Below are 25374 nucleotides of genomic sequence, written 5' to 3' on the forward strand. Positions count from 1 at the left end.
AGAACCTGACCAGCTGGAAATCTTAACAAATTTCACTCGAGATGAGCTCTTTTGAAAATTGCTCCCACTTCCATTCATAAGGAAAATGGTTTTCAAATGCTATGTGAGATAAAGAGATTCTGTACTTTAGTGTTAACATCTTGCTGGCCTTTATTATCAAACCCGATCCCTCCCTAATAACAGAGCGACGAGAGGCAGGGTAGGATGACAACATACACATCCAGCCTATGGTCCATTGTTTAGAGAACGGGGAAAGCCTTTGAGAATACAGAAATTAGCCATCCCTGGAATGAGGAAAGATGAAGCTTTAATAACATGCCCCCCAAAGAGTTATTATGAGCCCCGGGCTCACATAATCACAACTTGGTGGCCGGTGATCCATAAGGCATGTTTACTCTGAATATAAAGAAGCCCATTTACCCATGCTTCTCCGTACTGCGCAGCTTGCAAAGCTCCCTAAAACCTTTTAAATACTCACCCCCCTGAAAAACAAATGGAATCTGAAGTCTCTATCCTTAAAAAATAACTCCAAAGCAGGCTGGCACAACATCAAGCCTCATGGGCGATGAACCCTCCTTGACTAGCTTCAACTTCTTGGGGGAATACGAAGTATTCTTTTGTTTACAGACCATCTCCTTCCTCTTTGCGGGAGCTTCTAATGCTCAAGCATCCCATCAAAGACGAAGCTGGAGATGAGGGAATGCCAGAATCATCTTTATTGCTCATGCAGTCCTTGGATTCCCAGGTGTGTGCTGGAGTTAACATCAGTTTTTCCTGCTTGTTGCGCCAAGGCTGCTGGGCCCATGCTTTCCTCCTCTTGTGAATTGCAGGGAGGGAAAAGTGTGAAAGCCTTGTAAGTTGTCTTTTTTTTTTTTTTTTTTTTGCTGCTGAACTCAGCGAGAAGTGGCTGGGAGGAAAAGGTAGGAAGGAATTTTAAAGAGAGACTGGAAGTGTGTGGTATCTGTGTATGAGAGAGAGGGGGGAATTGTAAGAGATGGGGTTGCAGAGAAAACCACAGGGTGGAGTGGGAAGAGGGAGTTAACAGCATACAGATCTGTGGTGGTTCATAGAGAGGGAAAGAGTGTGTCTTTCTGTTTGTTATGGGGGGGGGGGAGAGAGAGAGGAAGGATACCTGAGAGGAGTTTTCAGAGTGATGGGGGTATTATGTATGGGGCACAGAGTTAAAAGGGAGCTGGCACAGAATGAGTTAAAGGCCAGCACCGATTCCCCCACAATTAACATAGCAATATGCGTCCCTCAGAATTATTTCAGATGCAAAAGTGGCTTTTCAAGAGTGATTTGACCCTGTTCCCAAGCCTATTCTGAGCAAGTCTGCTGAATATCCAGCAGAGGGCGTGCTTAGACTCTTGAAATACCGGAAGAGCCAAATATGGGGTGGAGGGGGGGGCCCTTGTTCCTTAGACAACCGATCCCCCATCCCACTCTCATGGAAAAAGGTCATTTGAAGCACCCTTGCACAGAAATCATTAACCAAAATGCCAAACAGCAGTTGGTGACATCAGCTACCCAGTGGCTTTGGTTACAGGCCCTGCCATGCAGTATCCGTGCGATGTGTGTACATAGATTTTCTTTGGGCCACTAGTTCCAGGGTGGATTGCCTCTATATCCCCATCTCGTTCCTTTATAGCTTGGTTCTGCTACAGCATCCTTTTAAGTCTGTGGTTTTGTGCTGACCCACTGTCAATCCTGGACTAATGTGATTGGTGGAGGGATGCAGGGATGAGGATTCCTCGCAGCTGCTGTTGAAACAAAACAGTTCTCCCCTTCTTTCAAAGAGGTGCTTCCTAGGCAGCCGCCTGGAGTCATTTAGTAGAAATGATGGCCTTGATGATGCTTGCTGAGAGTTGGCTGCTCGCAGGCAAAGGTCGCCTTCCATGGCAATTGTACTATAGAGAAGGTCTTCCATGAGGACCTCTAGAGAGGTTAGTTTTTTCCTACAGATGCTCTTGCAGCTTTGCTCAGGCAGCGAGAAATCTAGAGCTTCAGAGAACCAGAACAAGACTGAAAGAGAAAAGGATATTTGTTTGCTTATTATTTATTACTGAGGTATTTAACTAACTAGTCCTCGTAAGAGATCAGTGTGCCACGGTTTCCTACGTTGTGCTGCCTGTGTATGTCCAGTGGTCTTCCTGTAGCTTCCTGTCATGCTTAAAACTGCTCCTCAAATCCTACCTTCTTACATAAGTACAGAAGAAAAGTGTGACAATTGCTCATCTGCTTTTTGCCTTTGGCTTGGGGAGCCACCTGTTGCCATGCCAATCATGGGTTCCCAGCATCTGTGCACGTTATTAAATAGACATATATGTGATCTGCACATGCAAAGGTATCCATGGATATTCTTGTGAACATCCAAGCAGGAAAATTGTTATGTGTGAAACTGTCCTTTAAGTATAGGTACTAGAATCAGCGGCTGTTTCTTTTGCATTTATAGGAACCCGAATCTTGCAATTTGATGCCATGCGGCAGTTCCTGATGATTCATGGTTATTTGTTTTCAATGTGGCTTTTGAGTCACAACAGTCCCATAGAACCCTGATGAAGCAGACTCCTTCCTCCCAGCATAAAAGATCTTGCAGAAGCAACGAAGAGTCCAAATGCATAAATGCTTCCTGGCCTTTTGGCTATGATCAAGTGTAGTACCTGTTAACATTTGTAAATGCCCATCCATTGACCTGTGATAAAAAAAATAAGTCAATAAAACTCATTTGGGGATTTTGCTGCTCAGGTTTTAGCATGAATTTTATTTATTTATAATAGTATTTGTACGGCAACCTCTTATGAAATATCAGGACATTACAAAAAACATAAAAAATAAAAGCAATACAGAACAATCATAGAAATGACTGACTCAAGGAAATTTTAAACAACTGCTCAGGCTTGTTGGTATAAAATGGCCTCCAAGAGACACCTACAAGCTGCCCACCACATCTCTGCCGGTTGAGTGTTCCAAAGTATGGGACCAGGGATACTGAATGGCTGGCCTGATTGAGGCCAGTTGGGCCTCAGTTACACAGGGGACAACTGACAGTACTCCTTCAGTTGATCTCGGGGTACAGGCTGGGATATAAGGCCTCAGGTTTCTTGGACCCAAGTTGTTCAAAGCTTTGTATATACACACAATAGCAGCAGCAGAAGTACCGGTAAACTGCAAAATGATAGATTAGAAAACAGCAGGGAGATAGAATGGCTTTTGTTGTAGCAGTCTACCATCCAAAGAAGAACAGAAGAGCCTCCTGGATCAGTTCAGTGGTCCATCTAGTCTAGCATCCAGGGGGAAATGTGCAATATGAGTGCAATGCCTGGGTGCAATACGAGTCTCCCTTCTTCCTGTACCTGCCCTAGGGAATGCCCCCTATAGAAGGTGATGGTTGAAGCTGAATCTTCTTCATTGCATAGCTAGAGAGCTTTGGAAAGATCCAAGTGCCAGTGGAGAGGGAAGAACCGCTTCTACATCCAGTCAGAGCTAGCCATAAGGCTTCAGCTATAACACATTAGAGTTATCAGCTAACATGCAGGGCAAGAAAGGGCTATCAGTTCTATGAAATCATACCAACGAAGCGTGGTGAGCTACTTCAATTTTGGCAAAACATTGGGATAGGCACCTGTCAAGGCAAGTGCAACCTTCCCAGCTTTAGGTGGGTTCTCAACTCCCCTGCCTGTCCATTTGCCATTCAAGGTCTTTCCTGGCTCAGAACAGCTTTTGTAACAACCTCTTAGTTTACAATGCATGGATTTCCTCCATCAGGGTCAAACCAAACCAAGTCATCCCTTGTACTCAATTTATTGCCTTTTGCTCTCTTCCACCCTGCTGGCTGTGCAATCAGTCCACTGCAATTGCGCCTAACCCTTAACAAACAAAAGCACTGCTTTTTCTGCTTTTTCTTCTTTTTCTTCTTTTTCTTCTTTTTCTTCTTTTTCTTCTTTTTCTTCTTTTTCTTCTTTTTCTTCTTCTAAATCCTTGATCTATCTTTTGAGTGGGTCTGCTGCTTCAGAACCAGTGTGCATGTTTGTTCCAAAGCAACTCAGGAGGGTTTTTCCTTCTGTCTTCTTTGTTACTGTTTCATATGTTTTGCTGGTCCCAGTTGTCTTGTCCCTGTTTCTGGCAAATCACTGTTCCTGTTTTGTCCCTCATTTTTGTCTTTTTTTGTCTTTTGTCGGGCAGGGAGAGCTCAAGCAGAGTAGCAGAGAGACATGCGTGGCATGCCGTGGGCCTCAGGTTGGCACCTCCAGTTAAAGGATCCAGCGAGCAGGTTGCAGGGATGGCCTCACCTTGAGGCTCCAGAGAGCTGTTTACCTGTCAGACTAGACAGTACAGAGCCAGGTGGACAAGAGACAGACTTCCTATAAGAGAGCTTCCTGTGTTCCTTGTTAACGTTTCCTTAAGCTTGAGCCGCTAGGGTTGCCATGCCTCGGGATTCAGCTCTCAAAGGTGTGCATGGATGGTGCATTTAGCCTTTTGAGTACCTGGATGTTAATTATAGGCAACACCAGCGTGGCAATGCTCTCCCCCTGCCCAAACTGCTGCAGTTCTGCACCCCTGTGTTGATTTGAAGGAAGCAATCCCCCCCATATACAATAATAAACCAAAACTTAAAAGCAGATAAATAAATGAGTAAGTTAAGTTAATTTGGATATGCAGAATAGATTAAATTTAAGGAACCGCAGAAAGAGGGGGAAGGAAGTCAAGTTTTAAAATGTCAAAATGATTGTAAAATCAGAGAAATGTATATACAGTGGAACCTCGGCTCCCGAACGCCATGGGAGCTGAACGTTCTAGCTCCCGAACAAACGAAAACCAGAAATAATTGTTCCAGTTTTCGACATTCTTTGGAAGCCGAACGCCCGAATGCCCGGCTGCTGCAGCCAATCAGAAGCCGCGCCTTGGTTCCTGAACTGTTTCCGGAATCAAACAGACTCCTGGAACGGATTAAGTTCGGGAACCAAGGTTCCACAGCGGCAGCAGGAGGCCCCATTAGCTAAAGTGGTGCTTCAGGTTAAGAACAGTTTCAAGTTAAGAATGGACCTCCAGAACAAATTAAGTTCTTAACCTGAGGTCTCACTGTAATATGCTCAAATCGTCTGGTCCGGTGGGCAACCTGGCTGCTGCATTCTGCACCAGCTGAAGTTTCGTAACATAACGTAGCAGCAGATGCAGCCGAATTGTCAGACATGTGTAGCACTGTGTGCATGGAGAACTGTCTCAGCATCTTCTAGGAACTTGTGGGGGGAGACAGGAAGGAGTGGCAGGTTGCTCCCTGCTGTAGGAATGTGTCCATTGCTCAATCTGTAGCATGCATGTAGCATGTCAGTGCTATATATGTTCCTATCTCGTTGCCTGGGGCCCAGGAATTCTAATGGAAGTCTGATGTTTTCCTAAGTCTGCAGACAGCCTGCGATATCAGCTTGGAGAAATGTGATCAATGCATCAGCTTGAATCCGAGGCTGAGCCCTCTGGCCTTGGGGGTCTGGCTTTCTGTCTGTGGTGCCACCAAAGGGGTTCTTCTCAGGTCACTTGTCTCTAAAGAAATGCAGATATCTGCCCTACAGATGCAGCTACATGTTGCTTGATAGGAGGAGATACTGTAGTATCTCTTTCACATTCTCTTTATCTCTTTCTCTCTCTTTCTCTGGCTTCTGGTAAACAGAACTGAGCCTGACACCATGCCTGCTTTCTTCCAAGATACATTCCTTCTGGCCAGAGCACACCCTTTTCCTGCAAAACCATATCCTTGTGAAACCATCTCTTCCTGCCTTGAAGCCGAATTCAAAAATGCCAAGCAAACTCCTCCAATAAGAGCCTTTAAGTTAACAAACTAAAATCCCAGGATATTCTACCTAACTCACTCACTATGTGGACATCGCAAAAGAAAAGCGATAGAAGAAACTTCTTACATGCTTTATTTCTCACTATGACTGGAAGATTACTCTCCCCACACCTAGTGCGTTTTTGTCGGCCTGCTGTTATTGGTCCAGGATGGCCTGGTTTGGAGGAAGCCTGGTCCTATGTATCCTTACTCAGAAGAAGTTATGTTCCACTGAGTGCAACAGGGTTTGCAGTCAGGCCAATGTGTTGCGGATTTCGGGCTCGGTATTCCAAAAGCCCAATACAGTGGTACCTTGGGTTACGTACTTAATTTGTTCCAGAGGTCCGTTCTTAACCTGAAACTGTTCTTAACCTGCAGCACCACTTTAGCTAATGGGGCCTCCCACTGCCGCTGTGCAATTTCTGTTCTTATCCTGAAGCAAAGTTCTTAACCTGAGGTACTATTTCTGGGTTAGCGGAGTCTGTAACCTGAAGTGTATGTAACCTGAAGCATATGTAACCTGAAGCGTATGTAACTCGAGGTACCACTGTATTATGCATGTCTATTTGGAATTCCCATTGAGTTCATTGGAATTTACTTCCTAGTAAGAACAGCAAGGAGTTCTGCAGCACCTTAAGGTTTAACAAAGCAATCCAAACACCTGGTCAGCAGTGCAGAAAGGGGTCTGGATGAGACAGAGGTGTCTCTCTGCCCAGTCCTCCCCAGATCCACTGCGGAAGCCGGTGTTGGGGTGCTGCTGTCAAGGAGCACCCCAAACAGTGGGTGGAAGTTACTGCTGGTGGCATCCTTTGCACTGGTACACAGCAGCACCGGCATAGCAACCCCCATTGGTGCCTGGGGTGCAAAGATGGGTTAAAGTTGTTGAGCTTTGTTTGGAAGATGGACAGTGAGATGGACAGTGGCTCTGGGGCCCTGAAGCTCTTGTGTCACCCACAAGCCCCCATACCACCCACAAGGCCCCATACCACCTGCCTTACTGTGCTGCCACTGCTCAGCAGAAACTCCCCAAATGAGTCGTTTTGCAGGTGGGGCTGCATAAACACAAGATCCGCAGAATCATGACCTGACTGTATGGCCAGCACATGACTTGGAGTCCCCCCCGCATAGCACCAAGCCATGGATCAGGCTCAGTTTGTGACGGGGGAGCCAGAATTCTTGGATGAGTCTGAGGAGATACTGTTCGCACCATGAAGGGGTTTGACTGCAGTTTGTCAAACAGGGGGAAAGTGGGTCACCTACAATTGTGTGTCACATGTACTTTTGCCTGAATAAGTAGGCCTTCAAGGCAGCTTGTAGCTGGCAGTGCAGGAAGAGATGCTTTCCTTAGGGAGGGAGGGAGGAAACACATGTATATCAGGGCTAGGTAGACAGCAGGGAAAGGACAGCCACTGGGCAGGAAGTTGTGCAAGCACTAGGCTAGACGGAAGCCTCACCCCGTGGCCTTTGGGAGAAGCACTGTCCAGCCAGCTTCAGTTCCTGAGACTTCACTCGATTCAACACACTCGCAAAGTGACCACGGGGGCCAGAAACATGCTTCAAAATAAATAAAATTCTCATTATGCCAATACTTCGATCAAAAACTAATTCTGGCTTGCTGAATAGAATATACACAGCCCTGGCTGGAAACCTCCTGCATTTCTGTACCATTGAATTTTAGAAAGAGAGGAGGCTGAATCAAGCAGTTATTCGATGGGACTTCTTACAGAGGCTGGGGAGGGTTGTAGTTTGTTCGGTGCCCTACTCCCTGCTGCCCCACTCTCACCTGCCATGAAGAAGAAGAAGAAGAAGAGTTTGGATTTGATATCCCGCTTTATCACTACCCAAAGGAGTCTCAAAGCGGCTAACATTCTCCTTTCCCTTCCTCCCCCACAACAAACACTCTGTGAGGTGAGTGAGGCTGAGAGACTTCAGAGAAGTGTGACTAGCCCAAGCAGCTGCATGTGGAGGAGCGGAGACGCGAACCTGGTTCACCAGATTACAAGACTTCCGCTCTTAACCACTACACCACACTGGTGGTTACAGACCTAGGTGATTATAATAACAGGAGCACCTATATCTCGGGGTCAAGTTCTATATGCTGAATGGCTATGTTTATAAACAATGTTCAATGTACGCATGTCAAATGCGCAAAACCCCATGCTTAAGGATCTAGATCTTGGGCTTCCAGATGTGGGCATCATATCACACAGCAGGGATGGGGAATCACCAAATTTAAGAAGAGCCTGCTGGATCAGGTCAGTGGCATATCTAGTCCAGCATCCTGTTCACCAGATGCTTGTGAGAAAACCCAAAAACAGGACCCAACCACAGCAACACTCTCTTCTCCTGTAGTTCCAGGAACTGGTATTCAGACTTATTACTGCCTGCAGGTAGAACAAAGCCCCCATGGTTAGTAGCCATTGAATGTGGCTCAGCAGGGGTTCCAATTTGCCCCTCTAAACCAGGCACCCCCAAACTCAGCCCTCCAGATGTTTTGGGACTACAATTCCCATAATCCCTGACCACTGGTCCTGTTAGCTAGGGATCATGGGAGTTGTAGTCCTATAAACATCTGGAGGGCCGAGTTTGGGGGTGCCTGCTCTAGACCATTTTTCTCCAAACCACACCCAGATGCAACATTAGGTGGGAGGCAGGCAAAGGAGTGGCCTTCATTTGACGTGCACAGAATTGGTTTCCAGTTACAGATAGGTAGCCGTGTTGGTCTACCATAGTCAAAACAAAATAAAAAAATTCCTTCCAGTAGCACCTTAAAGACCAACTAAGTTAGTTCCAGGTATGAGCTTTCGTGTGCATGCACACTTCTTCAGATACACTGAAACAGAAGTAACCAGACCCTTCTATATAGTGAGAAGGTGGGGAGGGGTATTACTCAGAAGGGTGGTGGGAATGGGTGATTGGCAGATAGCTGTGATGAGCCTGTTGACGACTCTTAACGACTGCAATAGGTCTTACAGGAAAAAGCAAGGGGTGAGAAGGTGAAAAATGACTTTGTCATGTATAATGAGATAAGAATCCAATGTCTTTGTTCAGACCAGGTCTCTCCATGGTTTTAAGTTTGGTGATAAGTTGCAATTCAGCAGCTTCTCTTTCCAGTCTATTTCTGAAATTCCTTTGTAATAGAACAGCTACTTTGAGATCTTGTATAGAATGTCCTGGGAGATTGAAGTGTTCTCCTACTGGTTTCTCAGTCTTGTGATTCCTGATGTCAGATTTATGTCCGTTTATTCTTTGGCGTAAGGTCTGGCCTGTTTGTCCAATATAGAGAGCTGAAGGACACTGTTGGCATTTGATGGCATACACAATGTTAGACGATGAGCAATTAAATAGTCCCGAGATGGTATGTGTGATGTTGTTGGGGCCAGTAATGGTGTTGTCCGGGTGTATGTGGCAGCAAAGTTGGCATCTGGGTTTATTGCAGGCTCTGGTGCCAGTGTCCGTGTTAGGTCTGGTTATAGTATTATTGTGGGTTAGGAGTTGTTAGGAGTGGGTTAGGAGAATTGGTTTCCATTGAACAGCAAAGGGTCATTCAGGTATCACAAATGGGCCGCCAGCAACAGGATAAATCCGGATTAAATAGAAGGGGGGCGGCATAAGGGGTTGGCAGCTTGGTGCCCACAATGTCATGTGAACAGTGTAAAAAAAGAAGTAAATCACGTATGTTAGGAGCAACTATCTCACAATAAAACCCCATCTGGAAGCACGTCTTGCAACCATTACTACGTGTTATAAAAGGCACCCCCAACCATTGGTTCTGAACATATGCTGCATTTTGCTGTTGACTATGCCGCAGAGCAGATCTTTCCACTTTACTGTGAATCTCCTACCCCTCTCAGATCTGACACGGTGCCCTTGGGTGTGCCATCTGGCTCCTCCATCCCTGCTGACTAGTTGGAGATGGACAAGCAGAAGGAACTGGGCCTCAGAAGAACCCTCTCCAACCGTGGGACAAGGAGGCGACCTGACCCCACCACCACCTTCTGGTTCATTGTCCAGTGGGGTCAGGTCACTATTCCCCCCCCCATGGGCATTGACCTCAGATCAGATTGGAACCTTTGACCTCAGAGAGTCATCTTTCCACCCATTGACAGATTTGCCTGAAGAACCGACTTCCGCTCTCTTTCCCCCCTTGGCTTTCTGCTCTAACACTGGTTTTACCTGTCTAAAAAGAGAGAGCAGGTCTCATTCAATTGTTCCTTGGGCTTCCCAGATGACAGGTGCTTCCCATACATCATCTGAGGGGGTCTCAGGCAACACATAGTTCCAGAAACAATTTATAGGGTGGGAGGCTTGTGCTGATTTGTGCCTGATTCTCCCCCTTCACTTCTTCGATCTCCCCTCCTCCCTCCATGTTGCTCCTGAGACACACCTGAGCAAGAGGCAACCTGCATTTGACACAGACACAAAAGGTGGTAGAAAGAATAGGAGGAGCAGGAGGGCAGGCTGCCTACCCTGACCATCTTTATTAGCAGCCAGACCGTGACTTGCCTAGTCTTGCCGGGTCTGCTCCCTGTGGAGGCGCCCAGATTTCTCTGATAACAGAGGACTGTCTCTCCCAGATGTCTCTCCATCTCTCTGTTACCATGTCACGAGCATGGAACTTGCACTTGATTTATAAGCCCTTCAATTAAAGGTTGGACAACTGTTTAGGGAGCAGCAAGGAGAGGTTTTTCTTTTCTTTTGTGGTCCTGGATCCTATGATAGCCTGTGCTAACAGCTTGCAGCGAGGACATGCTAGATTTGACAGAGAGAGGTAGCGGTCAACAACCTCAGATATGCAGATGACACCACCTTGATGGCAGAAAGTGAGGAGGAATTAAAGAACCTTTTATTGAGGGTGAAAGAGGAGAGTGCAAAATTAAAAGATGCCTGCTTCTTGGGAGAAAAGCAATGACAAACCTAGACGGCATCTTGAAAAGCATCACCTTGCCAACAAAGGTCCGTATAGTTAAAGCTATGGTTTTCCCAGTAGTGATGTATAGAAGTGAGAGCTGGACCATATAGAAAGCTGATCGCTGAAGAATTGATGCTTTTGAATTATGGTGCTGGAGGAGACTCTTGAGAGTCCCATGGACTGCAAGAAGATCAAACCTATCCATTCTGAAGGAAATCAGCCCTGAGTGCTCACTGGAAGGACAGATCGTGAAACTGAGGCTCCAATACTTTGGCCACCTCATGAGAAGAGAAGACTCCCTGGAAAAGACCCTGATGTTAGGAAAGATGGAGGGCACAAGGTGAAGGAGACGACAGAGGACGAGATGGTTGGACAGTGTTCTCGAAGCTACCAGCATGAGTTTGACCAAACTATGGGAGGCAGTGGAAGACAGGAGTGCCTGGCATGCTCTGGTCCATGGGGTCACAAAGAGTCGGACACGACTAAACTACTAAACAACAACAGCTTGCAGGGAGGAGATGCTAGATTTGACAGAGAGAGGTCACTTTTTGGGGGTTTTTTAAGGCTCTGAAGACTGCTGTCTGGAGGTTCTTGCAAATTTCAGTCACGTCCACACTGTATACATTTAAAGCACATGACTTCTCCCAAAGAAACCTGGGAACTATAGTTTGTTAAGGGTGCTGGGTACTCCAGTTCTTTCCAGAGACTAGCAATTTTCTACCTAGCAGAATCTAGGGGGTTGACTAGGTTGGCCCCCACCAAGGGTGCAGACCCAGGGGGCCCCCAAAACTGTGCCTCTCCATGTTGGGCTAGGAGCCCATCCACCTATCTGCGGCCCCCGGCCCAAGACTGGCAAAGGGACTGGAGGTATCCCAGCCCTGATTTAGAAAATCAATTCATTCAGCCACTTTTGGAGCTACCACTATGAGATCATCTAATCCTCCTCTGCCCTGCCCCCTGCTCCCTGCCCCCCCCCAATAAGGTTTTTGTGTAGATTTAAATGCTTTACCTTCTACAGCCTGATGGCCAATGACATCAAAATGAAGTAATGACAGAGGGCTTCTCCCCCCCCCCCTTTTGTTTCGAGGAAGGAATGCATAATACTCAAGAGCTTAAGAATCCTCCAGGGCGATGCTCAAGGGACACCTTAACAGAGATATCTCAAGTAAACATCCTCTTGTTTGAGGAATGAGAAGCTGCAAAGTGAGTATTATCAGAACCCCATCATTCAAATTCTGGCCACAATAAAAATTGCATTTTTATTTGATCAGGCATTTTAGGGACAATCGGAAGACTGGAGTCATTCTTCCTTATCTGCTGAAGATGTTTAGTTAGTAGATGTTGTTTGTATTGTCTACAACTGAAGCAGGAGCACCCTAAATAGTGGAGATTGAGGCTCCTCTGAGGCCTGCTGATGAGACATGTTGACTTCTGTGACCCTTGAGTTGCATTTACCATTGCTGGTGTTGCTGGATTGTGATTTAAATGCAGTACTTCGAACTTCATATAGCCCAGTGACTTTAAAAAGTTTGCCTCCTGCTTACTTGATAGCATTTTCTATGCATACCTCTGAAATGTCCTTCATTGTGTCAGATGTGTCAGGGCAAAAGCTCACCTGTTTTTCAGATACTCCAGACTATTAAGAGGTGTGGGAAGCCTTTTCAAAGAAGAAAGGAAGCTTTAAAACACACAAAAAAAGAAGAATGCAGGATGGATGTTCCTCACAATGGGTCACATTTCAATTTAAAATACATTCACCACAGGAAGCTAAACATATGTAAAAGGGAATTAAATCATGGAATGGCATTTGCCCATTTCATTCCCATTAGCATCTTTAGAAGGTTGGATGTTGTGTGTCTGCTGTACCTGGAAGAGAAGGCATAGCTGAGGCTGATCTAGTTATCCTAGATGGTTCTAGCTTTTCCTCAGCTCCTGCAGAAGGAAGGGGGAAGGGGCTTCTGGGAAACAGGTCTAGAGTTTTTCACCTGTACTTTGCACCATGTTCTACCTCTGTGAACTAGACCCTTGAACCTGTAGCCAGAGTCAAATGTCTGCTCACCTTCATCTGGTCTGGTGCCCTGGACCTGACCTTGTTTGTCTCTGCCTTATTTGTCTCTGGTAGTTTGTTATGGGTGCTGGGAATTGTAGTTCTGTGAGGAGTAAACTGAAGTTCCCAGGAGGGAGAGGAAAATGTGCTTTACGTGAATGGTGTGTATTCAACCCTGTTCTCACTTAACTCTGAACTGGGGTCCATTTCTCTCTACAGTTAATTCTGCAAAGGTTATTCACATATCAGTTCATTTCCCTGACATCTGGTCAGAAAATGTTTTGGATTGCTGTGTGTTTCTGCGTTTTTAAAATGACTTTAAAAAATAAGCCTGGACTCTTTTTTTTATAAAAAAATTAATAATGATAAAATATACACACAACAGGGGGAGATCAAAGGCAGCTGGGGGGGGGGAATCCAAAACAGAAAAAAACCCAGCTGCTTGAATTTGTTCTTTTATCCCCAATGCGTTTTGATATATAATCTTTTTCTAAGGGTGGAGGAATTCTTATTCTCTCTTCTCCAAAAAAGAGGGGGCAGAATTCTTTATCCCTTCTTTTCCAAAGAGTCATCAGAAATAGATGCCTGGGAGTTAGTCGGCTGCAGCTATGAATATCTCTGAGCTGTTTCTTACCTTGTTTCAGGAATAAATTACAACTAATTGGGGGGAAGGGTTCCCTTGAAAAATAATATAGCAAAACACACCGAGAGCAAAAGAGCAATCCCGGCACCTGTTTCTTTCTGTGTTGATCGTTTCAGCTCACACACCTCTTATGCCGTGTGCAATCGCTTTGCAAATTCAGCAGCTAAATTCTACCGAAACCTGAACATTTTAAATGGATAGAGTGATAAATGCAGTACAAACTTACAACAAACCAAAGCCACAAAACCAAACCATAGCTGGGGTTAAAAAGGAGTCCTTCAGAATTACAGCTGGGTCAGTTTGGAGAAAGACCATCATTTCTAAGGGCATCCATTCGATATACAACATTATTTGTTTGAATCATAGGATTGTAGAGCTGGAAGGGCACCACAAGGGTCATCTAGTCCAACCCCCTGCAATCCAGGAATATGCGACTGATCAAACTTGCAGCCTTGGCATTATAAGCACCAAGCTCTAGCCAGCTGAGCTATCCAGGCTGACAATAACAAACAGGTGTTTGTTTGTTTTGTTTCAGGGACACAGGATCATGAATCAAGCATTCTGCTCAGACTTTCCTTACAGTCCGATGATTAGCTGACATGAAGTCATTTCTTTTAGGAATTTGCACTTTGTGGTGGTTTCCCCTCTGCTACTCTTCAACTGAACTCTCCTGGTGGAGGCAATAGCTATTTAATATGCTGCCGTGACCGAAGTCAGGACCAAGTTATAGCAGTCTAGTGAGTAGTGTGTGCTAAGTTCAGATGTGCCAGTGATCCAGAGATGTGGCTGCTGTCAGTTTAGAGCCTAAACCTGTGGCTCCTTCATATGTTGCAGGACACCAGTCCCCTTCGCCCCAGACCATTGGAGCCACTGCAGGGCCGGATTTAAGACTGATAAGGCCCTAAGCTACTGAAGGTAATGGAGCCCTTTATATGTCCAGCTGTCCTTTGTCAACAACAAATTGTTGCTTTTTTGTGTGTTGAATATATGCTATATGGTAATTTATGGACCCTAATAGGTATCTAAAATGGGACGAGGGTGGCGCTGTGGGTTAAACCACAGAACCTAGGGCTTGCCGATCTGAAGGTTGCGGTTCGAATCCCCGCAACGGGGTGAGCTCCCGTTGCTCGGTCCCTGCTCCTGCCAACCTAGCAGTTCGAAAGCACGTCAAAGTGCAAGTAGATAGGTACCGCTCCGGCGGGAAGGTAAACGGCATTTCTGTGTGCTGCTCTGGTTCGCGAGAAGTGGCTTAGTCATGCTGGCCACATGACCCGGAGGCTGTACGCTGGCTCCCTCAGCCAGTAAAGCGAGATGAGTGCCGCAACCCCAGAGTCGGCCACGGCTGGACCTAATGGTCAGGGGTCCCTTTACTTTTATCTTTAATAGGTATCTAAAGCCGTTTGCACATGTTGCCATGCAACCATTCCATGCTAAATGTAGGCACCCTGTATATAGAAATGAGCAAACCAGTGATAGTTTAGGGAGCAGGCTAGAAGGCCTTACATCTTAGGAGCCTATACAACACAAAACAATGTTGCTGTATGCAGGTTTTACTTTATTTCCGCAGGGCCTGCAAGACAGAGCTTTGGTTTGGACTCAGTCTGACCCTTATGTTTCCCGCCCCTTATGGTTTTGGCTACTTTTAAAATGAGGCTGCATTTTAAATTGTATTTTAACCTGTATTTTAAATTGATCTCTCCCCCCCCCCATTATGTTTTTATTGTAATTTTACTGGTGTTAGCTGCCCTGAGCCCAGCTCTGGCCAGGGAGGGCGGGGTATAAATAAAAATTATTTATTATTATCATTATTATTTGTTTTTTATCTTATATTTTGGAAATGTACACCCAGTTTTTTTCCCTTTACATTTTTTTTGGGGGGGGGGCAAAAGAGCTATAGCTTGTTTAGCTATATGTAAATCCGGCACTGCACCACAGTTTGCCCGGGCTGGTGAAAGTTAAGAGTATGAACACAGCTAGAATGCCACAGGTTCCCCCATCCCTGATTCAGAGCCTTCTTCATGGAGCTGTCTGGGATAGTTCACGTGGCAGAGACTCTTAATCTTAGGCTCATGGGTTCAAATCCCACATTCTGCTGCCTGAGGCGGCTGCTTCACCCCGCCTCATGGGTGGGTCGGACCTGCATGCAAAGCAGATGGTCTACCCTTGAGCTGTGATCTTTCCAAGGAGAGCATCGGTCGGACGTGGATTTAAAGGACAGTTCCAAACCTTTAGTGGCGCTGTGGGTTCAACCACAGAGCCTAGGACTTGCCGATCAGAAGGTCGGCGGTTCAAATCCCCGCGACGGAGTGAGCTCCCGTTGCTTGGTCCCTGCTCCTACCAACCTAGCAGTTCGAATGCACATCAAAGTGCAAGTAGATAAATAGGTACCGCTCCGGCAGGAAGGTAAACGGCGTTTTCATGCGCTGCTCTGGTTCGCCAGAAGAGGCTTAGTCCTGCTGGCCACATGACCCAGAAGCTGTACGCCGGCTCCCTCGGCCAATAAAGCGAGATGAGCACCGCAACTTCAGAGTCGGTCCCGACTGGACCTAATGGTCAGGGGTCCCTTTACCTTTACCTTCCAAGCCTTTAACGCCTACCCCCTTGCCCCACAGCACAGGGGTCCAGGGCTGGCGTCCAAATAGTGGACATTTTCCCAAGGATGCTATGTGTTGACACTGGATCTGCCACAACCCCACTTATACCTATGTTATAAAAAAAGTTCATACTGCTTTTCCCTGTTCTCTCTCCATGATAGTTTGTAAGGCAAACTTGATAAATATTCCCCACCCTTCTTCTCTCATTTCTTTTTCAGTAATGTGGGGAAGGGGAGCCAAAATCCAGCCCCGCTTAGGAAAGAAGCAACTGTTCCAGTCCTGCTTGAAATTCCAGATTCTTTTTCGTTGGCTTCCGAGAGCTAAAGTGAATAAATATGCCCCTAAGTGATGCTAGGAGGTTGTAATTATTTTAATTAGAAAAGGTGGCCTCGGAGAGTCCCTGGGTCTCAGTCTATTTTATGAAAATGCAGGGGGGGGGAGGGAGAGAAAGGATAGGAAAGGGGGGGGGGGAGAACCACCAGGAGGTCTAGCACTTAATAAATGTGAACTGATTACAAATCTTCCTCCCGACAACTGTGCTTTTGTCTTAAACTGGCTTAATAGGGTTTTTGTGCATGGGCCCACGTGCGTTGTTTTTGTTTTTTTAAAAAGGCGATATAAAGGGGCATGACAGCTTAGGAAATAGAGGTGGATTTGGAATTTTAATTTGTAACACTGTTCCTGGGGAAAACAACTTGATTTGTGTTTGGCCTGGTGGAGCCCAATTGCAGGAGTTTGGGATTCATGTCCAGACCGGCCCTTGCAGCCAACAATTGATTTCATTCCCACGGCTGATATTTTTCACTCTAGGCATTCATCTTGTTGGCAGGTGGATGTCCAATAGAGAGTGAGCCCTCCCTCCCCCAAACTCAAATTTTAGAGGGTTTTTTTCCTTCTCCCCCAGACTCTCCTTGAGAAGCTCTGCTGAGGTCAGCAGCAGCGGAGGATTTCGGAGGGTTTAAGAATTCCTGGTGGAGGTGCCTCTGCATGTGTGAGCTGTTTTCTGATGGGGAAAGGCTAGGGAGGAGGAACAACAACAACAACAACAACAACAACAACAACAACAGACTTGCCAAGTGTCCTTGTTTTCCAGGATCAGTCCTGGATTTACAGAAGCTGACCCAGTTTCTGATTTGATCCTGGAACGTCCTGCTTTTCCTTAAAACGTTCCTATTTTCACCAGAGAAAGGTTGGAGGGAATGAAGTTATGTGACCCCACCCGCCCAGCCAAAGAGAAAAGTAACTATACAACCTTTAGAAGGCATTGAAGGCAGTCCTGTACAGGGAGGGTTTTTTAAAATGTTAAATGTTTTATTATGTTTATATAAAATATATTTTTATTATATTAATTTGTTATATAATTTATTATTATATTAATTTATTAATATATATTTTATTATGTTTATATAGGGACGCGGGTAGCGCTGTGGGTTAGACCACAGAGCCTAGGACTTGCCAATCAGAAGGTCGGCGGTTCGAATCCCCGTGACGGGGTGAGCTCCCGTTGCTCGGTCCCTGCTCCTGCCAACCTAGCAGTTCAAAAGCACGCCAAAGTGCAAGTAGATAAATAGGTACTGCTCCAGCAGGAAGGTAAATGGCGTTTCTGTGTGCTGCTCTGGTTCTCCAGAAGCGGCTTAGTCATGCTGGCCACGACCCGGAAGCTATACGCCGGCTCCCTCGGCCAATAAAGCGAGATGAGAGCCACAACCCCAGAGTCGGCCACGACTGGACCTAATGGTCAGGGGTCCCTTTACCTTTACCTTTATGTTTATGTTTATATATGTCAGAAGCTGCACAGAGTGGTTGCAGCAACTCAGTCAGATGGGCAGGGTATAAATAATGAAGTTGTTGTTGTTGTTGTTGTTAATGAAATTGTTGTTGTTGTTGTTGTTGTTGTTGTTGAAAGGACATTCCTATTTTCATCAGAGAAATGTTGGAAGGTGTGCAACAACACACATCCTTAGGACAGCATTGTGTGTGAATCATACCAAGTTGGTAAGAAGCTGTTGGGAAAAAAGCAAAAGAGGAAATTATCGGCCTACTAAGACATTCCAAGCAGAGACAAAAAAATATTAGACTGGCTTTCCTGCAGCACTGTTAGAATGTGCCTGTTTGCTGCCAAACAAGGACCGTTTTTCTTGTGGTCATTCCAAGGGACTTCATTTCCCATTCTGTCCCCACTACAGCTAAGATATTCAGAAGCTTTTATGGTGTCGCATGGAATTTCCAGTCCAGATTTTTTATGAGGACACTGTCATAAGCGATGTTTAAATGGGTTTTCGAAAAAGCCTCCTGGCTAGCTTGAGGAAGGACAATAAAAATAGCCCTGCTTGATCAGCCCACAGTCCCATCTAGTCCAACACTCTGTTCTCAGAGCATGAACTGAGCTCAGCATCCCTCTCCCCACTCTGTCCTGCTACCCTTCGGGAACTGGTATTTAGCAGTTCAGTTCTTCCAGATATGCAGTTTTTGCTATTTGCCATCCTGACTCGTGGCAAATGGATAAACTTGTCCTCCTCCGTGAATTCGCCTAATCCTCTTTTAAAGCCTTCTTCTTTTTATTAATGCATTTTATTTTAAGTATTGTTAGGGGAAAAGCTCTCCTAAAATGGCTTAATACAGTGGTACCTCGGGTTAAGTACTTAATTCATTCTGGAGGTCTGTTCTTAACCTGAAACTGTTTTTAACCTGAAGCACCACTTTAGCTAATGGGGCCTCCTGCTGCTGCTGTGCCGCCGCCCAATTTCTGTTCTTATCCTGAAGCAAAGTTCTTAACCTGAGGTAATATTTATGGGTTAGCGCAGTCTGTAACCCGAAACGTATATAACCTGAAGCGTATGTAACCCAAGGTACCACTGTATTTCAAATTATAATGCATCTGAGCTAGTGGCCAACACAACACTTTGTGGCGGCAAATTCTATTGCCAGTTCTTTCCCCCGAGTAACTGTGAGTTCTAGGATTATGGGAGGATTATGGCCTTTCCTTCTCTTTCTTTCTACTCTCTTTCACCCCATTATGGAAGCCTCTGTCGCCTGCTTTTCCCTCAGATCCCTGCTTCTCAGCAGATTGCTTATTCTGCAGCTGTTTTGCATCCAATGTCCTTGCCCCTCAAGCTTCTCATGCTTCTCAAAATCTCTCCCACTATTTCGCCTGCACTGCAAATCTGCTCTTGGCTCTAGGACAAATTTCCGTCCTCCCACAGAAGCTGAACTGCAAGCATTCGGACAGCTTTTTGCCTTGAGTAGCTGGAATGTTTGGGAGCATTCTGTGTCACCATGTCAGCTCAGCTAATGAGTGTCAGAGACATCATCATTATCATCAGAACAACGTAATATAAACTAGTCTAGAGTTCCTAGTGTGCCGTAAGCTTTGTATTAATATTTCAGTACCTTCTAATATTTAGTTTATCATTATTATTTATTAAATTTCTATACCACCCTCTACCTGCAGGTCTCAGGACGCTTCATGGGATAAAGCCACAATATGATAACACAAAATATGACCCAATATGACCCAAAAGACAAGGAGGAAATGATACATTAATCTTATCCTTTTAAAGACTGGATGGGCTTTAGGTTGAAGGGAAACCCTGTGTGTGAAGCCATCCTGTTGCGTAGCAGGCAACAGGACTGGCAACAAGGACCAAAATATACTTTTAAAATCTGGAAAGGTGTGCCCAGATGTTGTCTGGCTGTCAGGACTCTTAAAACCAAGCAGGCTGCATAGCAATGGTCCGACTGTCATGGTGATCTGAGGTAGAGGGCTTCTAAATAAACCTATGTCTGTATGCATAGGTGTCTGCAGCAATGTTTCACAGGGTTTCCCCAAAGTAGGATCTCCAGCTGTTTTTTTGACTACAATTCCCATCATTCCTGAACACTGCTAGCTAAGGATGATGGGAATTGTAGTTCAAACATTTTTGGGGGAAACCCTGTTTCAGGGGGTGAGGAATAGTAGAACACCGAAAGGGAGGTGCAAGCTAGTTCTTCAGGAAAAAAAGAAAAGAAAAGAATACATTGCCTGTACATTTCACCTCATATCTCAGGCTCTACAGATCCTAGAATCTTACTCCTTTTTGAAAATGGAATCTGGGGATTATGGTTCAGCTGGATGACCCCTTGCCACCACTCCCTGCAGACACTTATATGGATTTGGCTATGAAACTGGTGCAAGCACTCCACGAGGGCGTTTTCACACATTAGCACATCAGCTCTTGAATAGCTTCCATAATAGGCTAACTTATTCAGTGCTCAGTTGCTAAAAAGAGAAGTGCCAGGGAGGCGAGCCTTTCCACAACTCTGAAGCCCTCTTGGGTTCATTCCAGATGGGTCAGAGCAGGCCACACAGGAAAGTCTGTCTTGCATGTTTTCAGATGTGCTCCATTATTGCTTCATATATTCCCAGGGCATTCAGAGAACGTGGGTTGTGTTGCGTGGTTGACCCCCTGCAAGCCCCTGCTTCAGGTTGTGCCCCGACGGTAATATCAAGGGACAGGACAAGTTGGGATCGAACCAGATCTGGGAAGCTGTGTTTGAGACGGAGGACATGGGTGCAGACCCAGGCACTCCTTTTTGTGCCACCTGTAAATGTTGCGAAACGGGCCTCAGAAGCTCTCGCTTCCGGGGCTGAATGTGCAACAGGATGAAAGAGTGGTACGCCGGGTTGCTGCTTCTGAGAACCGAAGCACACTGCGTTTGAGGCCTTGTGCCTGAAGCGCTGCAAAATTGCCACACCGTCATCCGCCCAGCCTCCCAGCTGCTGTGCTTTGCCTCCAATGCTAATGGCTTTTTAGCCTCTCTCTCTCTCTTTCTCTCTCTCTCTCTCTCTCCCTGACTCCCTGCTCACCCCCAGCCCGCCCTGTTGGGCCTGATTAGTAATGAGAAGAGAGCCTGCCATGCTCTCCATCGCAATCACTCAAGCTTCCTTCTGGGAAAGTTCAGCAATTAACTTTGGGTGAAGATGCTTTTGAAGCGCACAAGGCATCTGAGAGCCAAAGGGGAGGAGGAGGAATGGAGTGGTGAACCCAGGGTTAGGGTGGGGTGAGGCACGCCGAACCCAAAGGCATTCCACAAATTGGAACAGGCTGGGGCTCCTGGGAAGGGAAAGGAGGGGGCCGTCCCATATGGCAACAACAGATGTTGCTTCCCTCCTCCGCCCACCCCCCCTTCACCATTGGATGCAGGGTCAGCCCAGTTCCAGAAGCACGAAGAAAAAGAAGACTACGCTCGCTAAAACCAGAACTCCAAGGGTCAGAGGCATAAGAGAACAGAGGTCTTTCATGCAGCCTTAAGGAACTAGATTAGAAAGGTCTATGGAGTTATATGGTGCTGCGGTGGGCTGGATAATCTGTGGGTCCCACAAAGGCTGGGGTTAACCATCATGCTGAGTAAACCGTAGATTGCTCTTGCTGTTATTACTGGTAGAGGCAGGTTATTACTGGTAAAGGTAAAGGGACCCCTGACCATTAGGTCCAGTCGTGGCCGACTCTGGGGTTGCGGCGCTCATCTCGCTTTATTGGCCAAGGGAGCCGGCGTACAGCTTCCGGGTCATGTGGCCAGCATGACTAAGCTGCTTCTGGCGAACCAGAGCAGCGCACGGAAACGCCGTTTACCTTCCCGCCAGAGCAGTACCTATTGATCTACTTGCACTTTGACGTGCTTTTGAACTGCTAGGTTGGCAGGAGCAGGGACCGAGCAATGGGGGCTCACTCCGTTGCAGGGATTCGAACCGCCGACCTTCTGATCAGCAAGCCCTAGGCTCTGTGGTTTAACCCACAGCATCCCTTGTTATTACTGGTAGAGGCAGGCAAATGGCATGGCTGTCTCCATTTGGTCATTAGCTTTCTGGGAAACATCTGGCCAGCCACTATTGGAGAGAGAAAGCTGGACTCAGCAGTAGCCTAGGAAAGCAGGGTGGCACATGGGGGACAGCATGGGGGGCTGCAGGGTGGTGGAGCCACTGTCCGTCCCTCTAAGAGCCTCCCCCCTCCCCCCAAAAAACCCCTCAATAAGTTTGATTGATCTCCGTAAAAAGCTCAACAACTTTGGGCAATCTCTCGCTCTAGGACTCAGTCTGATTCAGCAGAGGCTGCTCTTATTTGTAGGAGGGCAAAACATGGGAGGCCCCTGCTGTGGTCTCCTTGTGTGGGAATTAGTTGGTCTGGAGAGCACACTTCTCCTTCTTGTATAAAGCTTTCAGAACCCTCCACCGCTCAGAACTAGAGCAACTTTCCAATGCTAGGCCTGGCTGTCAAGTCTAATGCTCACCGCTGGCTGGGTCCATTTGCCTGCTTTACTCTCAGTCCTGCTGTAGTAAACAGAATCCCGGGTTTGCCCTAGGCAGCAAGACAGAAGAAACTTCTGCAAATGGAAGGCACATCCAAACCTGAAGGAGGGACAATCCCCAGCTGCATATTGCCTTGCTGCCCTGGGGCTCTTAGAGTTGGCAAGTAGAGTCTGGCAGCCCTAGACGCCATCACAAATTAGAGGAGCAGAAACCATTTTTCCAGGTGTGGGAAAATAGCAAAATTTGCCTGCCTGCTGTTACAAAAAGAAAAAGATTGTCTGCACAGCTGATACATGCGGGAATAGGAAAGATTGAGGATAGAGTAAAAATGTGTGTGTGTGTGTGTGTGTGTGTGTGTGTGTGTGTGTGTTTAAGGGGACTCTGTATGCTGGTGCTGGTGGAAGAACAAGTGTCATTAATGGCATGGATGGGAGATATGTATTGCTGGCCACAGTATAAGTCAAGGCAGGGCCCTGTTCTATTTCAGGCTGCAAACCTATACCCACTTCCCTGGAAGTAAGCCTCACTGAGTTTATTTCTCAGCATATGTGCATGGGATTTTTGCTGCTCATTTCCTTTTGGCTACACAGGAAACTGAAGGAGATGTACTATTCTGCTGAGCTGTTTTTGCATCACCAAGGAATAGGGATGTTTCTGTGTCTGGCTCACAAGTTAGTGTTCCTTCACAAGTCTTCTCTATCCAGTTTCCGTATCAATCTGCAATGCATGTTGTTGTTGTTAACCCTACAAAAAATAGCCCTGCTGCCCTCACAGAAGTCTTTGCATGGGTTGAATCTGGCCTGATAGACTGACGTTTCCAAAATGTAAATAGGTTTGATACCCTCAAATACATCCACATAAGAAGGGAAGGCCCCCCACAGCTCAGCGACAGAACACATGCTTGGCACGAAGAAGGTCCCAATTGCAGCCTGCAGCCCTTCCAGTTAAATGACCAGGAATTTGGTGATGGGAAAGACCTCTGCTAGAGACCCTGGAGAGCTCTTGTTAGTCGGTGTAGGCTGTAATGCTGTACTAAAGGTAAAGGGACCCCTGACAGTTAAGTTCAGTCACAGACAACTCTGGGGTTGTGGCGCTCATCTTGCTTTACAGGCCGAAGGAGCCGGCGTTTGTCCGCAGACAGTTTTTTCGGGTCATGTGGCCAGCATGACTAAGCTGCTTCTGGCGAAACCAGAGCAGCGCACTGAAACGCCGTTTATCTTCCCGCCGGAGCAGTACCTATATATCTACTTGCACTTTGACGTGCTTTCAAACTGCTAGGTTGGCAGGAGCAGGGACTGAGCAACGGGAGCTCACCCCATCGCGGGGATTCAAACCACTGACCTTCTGACTGGCAAGCCCTAGGCTCAGTGGTTTAGACCATAGCGCCACCTGCGTCCAGTGCTGGACTAGATGAGCCCAAATTCCTGGTCTGAACTCATCATCTTCCTAGGTTTGCAAGATCCATTTCCCAGCAGGACCCATTATAATTGTGCCAAACCAATAGCTTCTGTATCAGACACATCAGCCCACGTCAGTTACAGGGAGTGGAGGGAAAACAGACACCGTGATTATTAAATAGGTGCTCCGGGAAGGAATGTGCTGTGGCAGTTGAAACTTCAGAATCAAGCCAGGAGTTTCCTTGTTACTGAGCCGACGCGGAGCCAATTTTGTGATGTGGGAAAGCATCTCATGGCTGAACGTTGTTGTTGTTTTCCTCCTCCTCCCCCTCCCTAAAGCTTATCTCCTGTACCAGCCTATGTGAGGAGAGAGGGGTGGGGAAGATGCAGGCAAAGAACACAGCACATTGTATGCCAGCTGAGGACATATTAGCAATCAGCGTGTGAGGCTGTGCATGTAAGAAGCAGAGCAGTTAAGTAATGGAGCAGGCTGCTGTACTCTTGCAGGAAGCCGCATGGTGTCTTCGCAGGTACGTATTTTGTTGTACTTCATGAAATGGAGTACTAACAAGAATTCTTTCAAAGCGTTAATTCTATCACGCAATAACAAGCTATCACTCAGCTTTGGAACACATTTTTAAAAGAAAAGCCTGGCTAGCTTTTCAGACACCTTTTAATTGAATAACTTTCTAAAGAAATGCCTGAAGTTGAAGAAATGCCTATAGTTGAAGTCTTGTTTATTCTGTTATATTTTACTCCCAGGAAGATACATTTATCCTAAATAAGGCAGACATTTTTAAATATGATCCCTTTGAGATCCCAAGATGAAATTTTGCAGGTAACTCTTAGAAATATTAAATAATCAATACAACCTTTCTGGAAATTTTTAATCAGATTAATTTTTTAAAATCACTTAAAAAAATAAAATTGAAATTTTGTAATTTACGATTAAACTTTAGAGTAAGTCCATCGTGTGACATATCATATTAAAGACCATGAAGTTCTGAAGAGATTGGTGTTTTTAGTTTTCATATGAGTCCACAATGTGATGCAGCAGCAAGCAAGCAAGCAAGCAAGCAAACAAACAAACAAAAGCTAATGTTATTCTAAGCTGCATCAACAGCAATATAGTTTCCTGATCAAGGGAAGTAATAGTACTGCTCTATTCTGCCTTGGTCAGACCACACCTGGAGTTCTGGGCGTCACAATTTAAGAAAGTTATTGACAAGCTGGAACATGTGCAGAGGAAGGTGACCTAGATGATAATGGGTCTGGAACCAAGCATTAAGAGGAACACTTGAGGGAGTTGAGTATGTTTAGCCTGAAGAAGAGACAACTGAGAGGTCATGTGGAAGATGGAACAAGTTTGTGTTTTTTTGTTTTTTGTTTTGCTGCTCCAGAACTACAGGGTTCAAACAGCAGGAAAGGAAAGTCTGACTAAACATTAGGAATAACTTTATGATAGTAAGAGCTGTTTTACAGTGGAACGGACTGCCTTAGGAGGTGGTTGATAAGACTCTCCTTCACTGGAGGTTATTTTTAACAGCTGGTACGGTCATCTCTCTTAATACGGACGCGGGTGGCGCTGTGGTCTAAACCGCTGAGCCTCTTGGTCTTGCCGATCAGAAGGTCGGTGGTTCGAATCCCCACGACAGGGTGAGCTCCCGTTGC

At 46.1% G+C, this 25374-nt stretch overlaps 1 long non-coding RNA gene across 1 annotated transcript in view; it reads left to right on the top strand.

Annotated features, from left to right (window-relative positions):
• The window catches only part of LOC309335144, a 31769-nt gene extending 15353 nt beyond the window's left edge, over positions 1 to 16416 (top strand). Inside the window, exons 2-4 of the long non-coding RNA XR_014153392.1 lie at positions 11824 to 11939; positions 14261 to 14341; positions 16239 to 16416. This is a non-coding gene — a long non-coding RNA (uncharacterized lncRNA). The remainder of the gene's footprint in view (positions 1 to 11823; positions 11940 to 14260; positions 14342 to 16238) is intronic.
• Positions 16417 to 25374: the final 8958 nt, after the last annotated feature.

Source organism: Podarcis erhardii (assembly GCF_964252035.2).
Source record: "Podarcis erhardii genome assembly, chromosome: 2".
Taxonomy (NCBI): domain Eukaryota; kingdom Metazoa; phylum Chordata; class Lepidosauria; order Squamata; family Lacertidae; genus Podarcis; species Podarcis erhardii.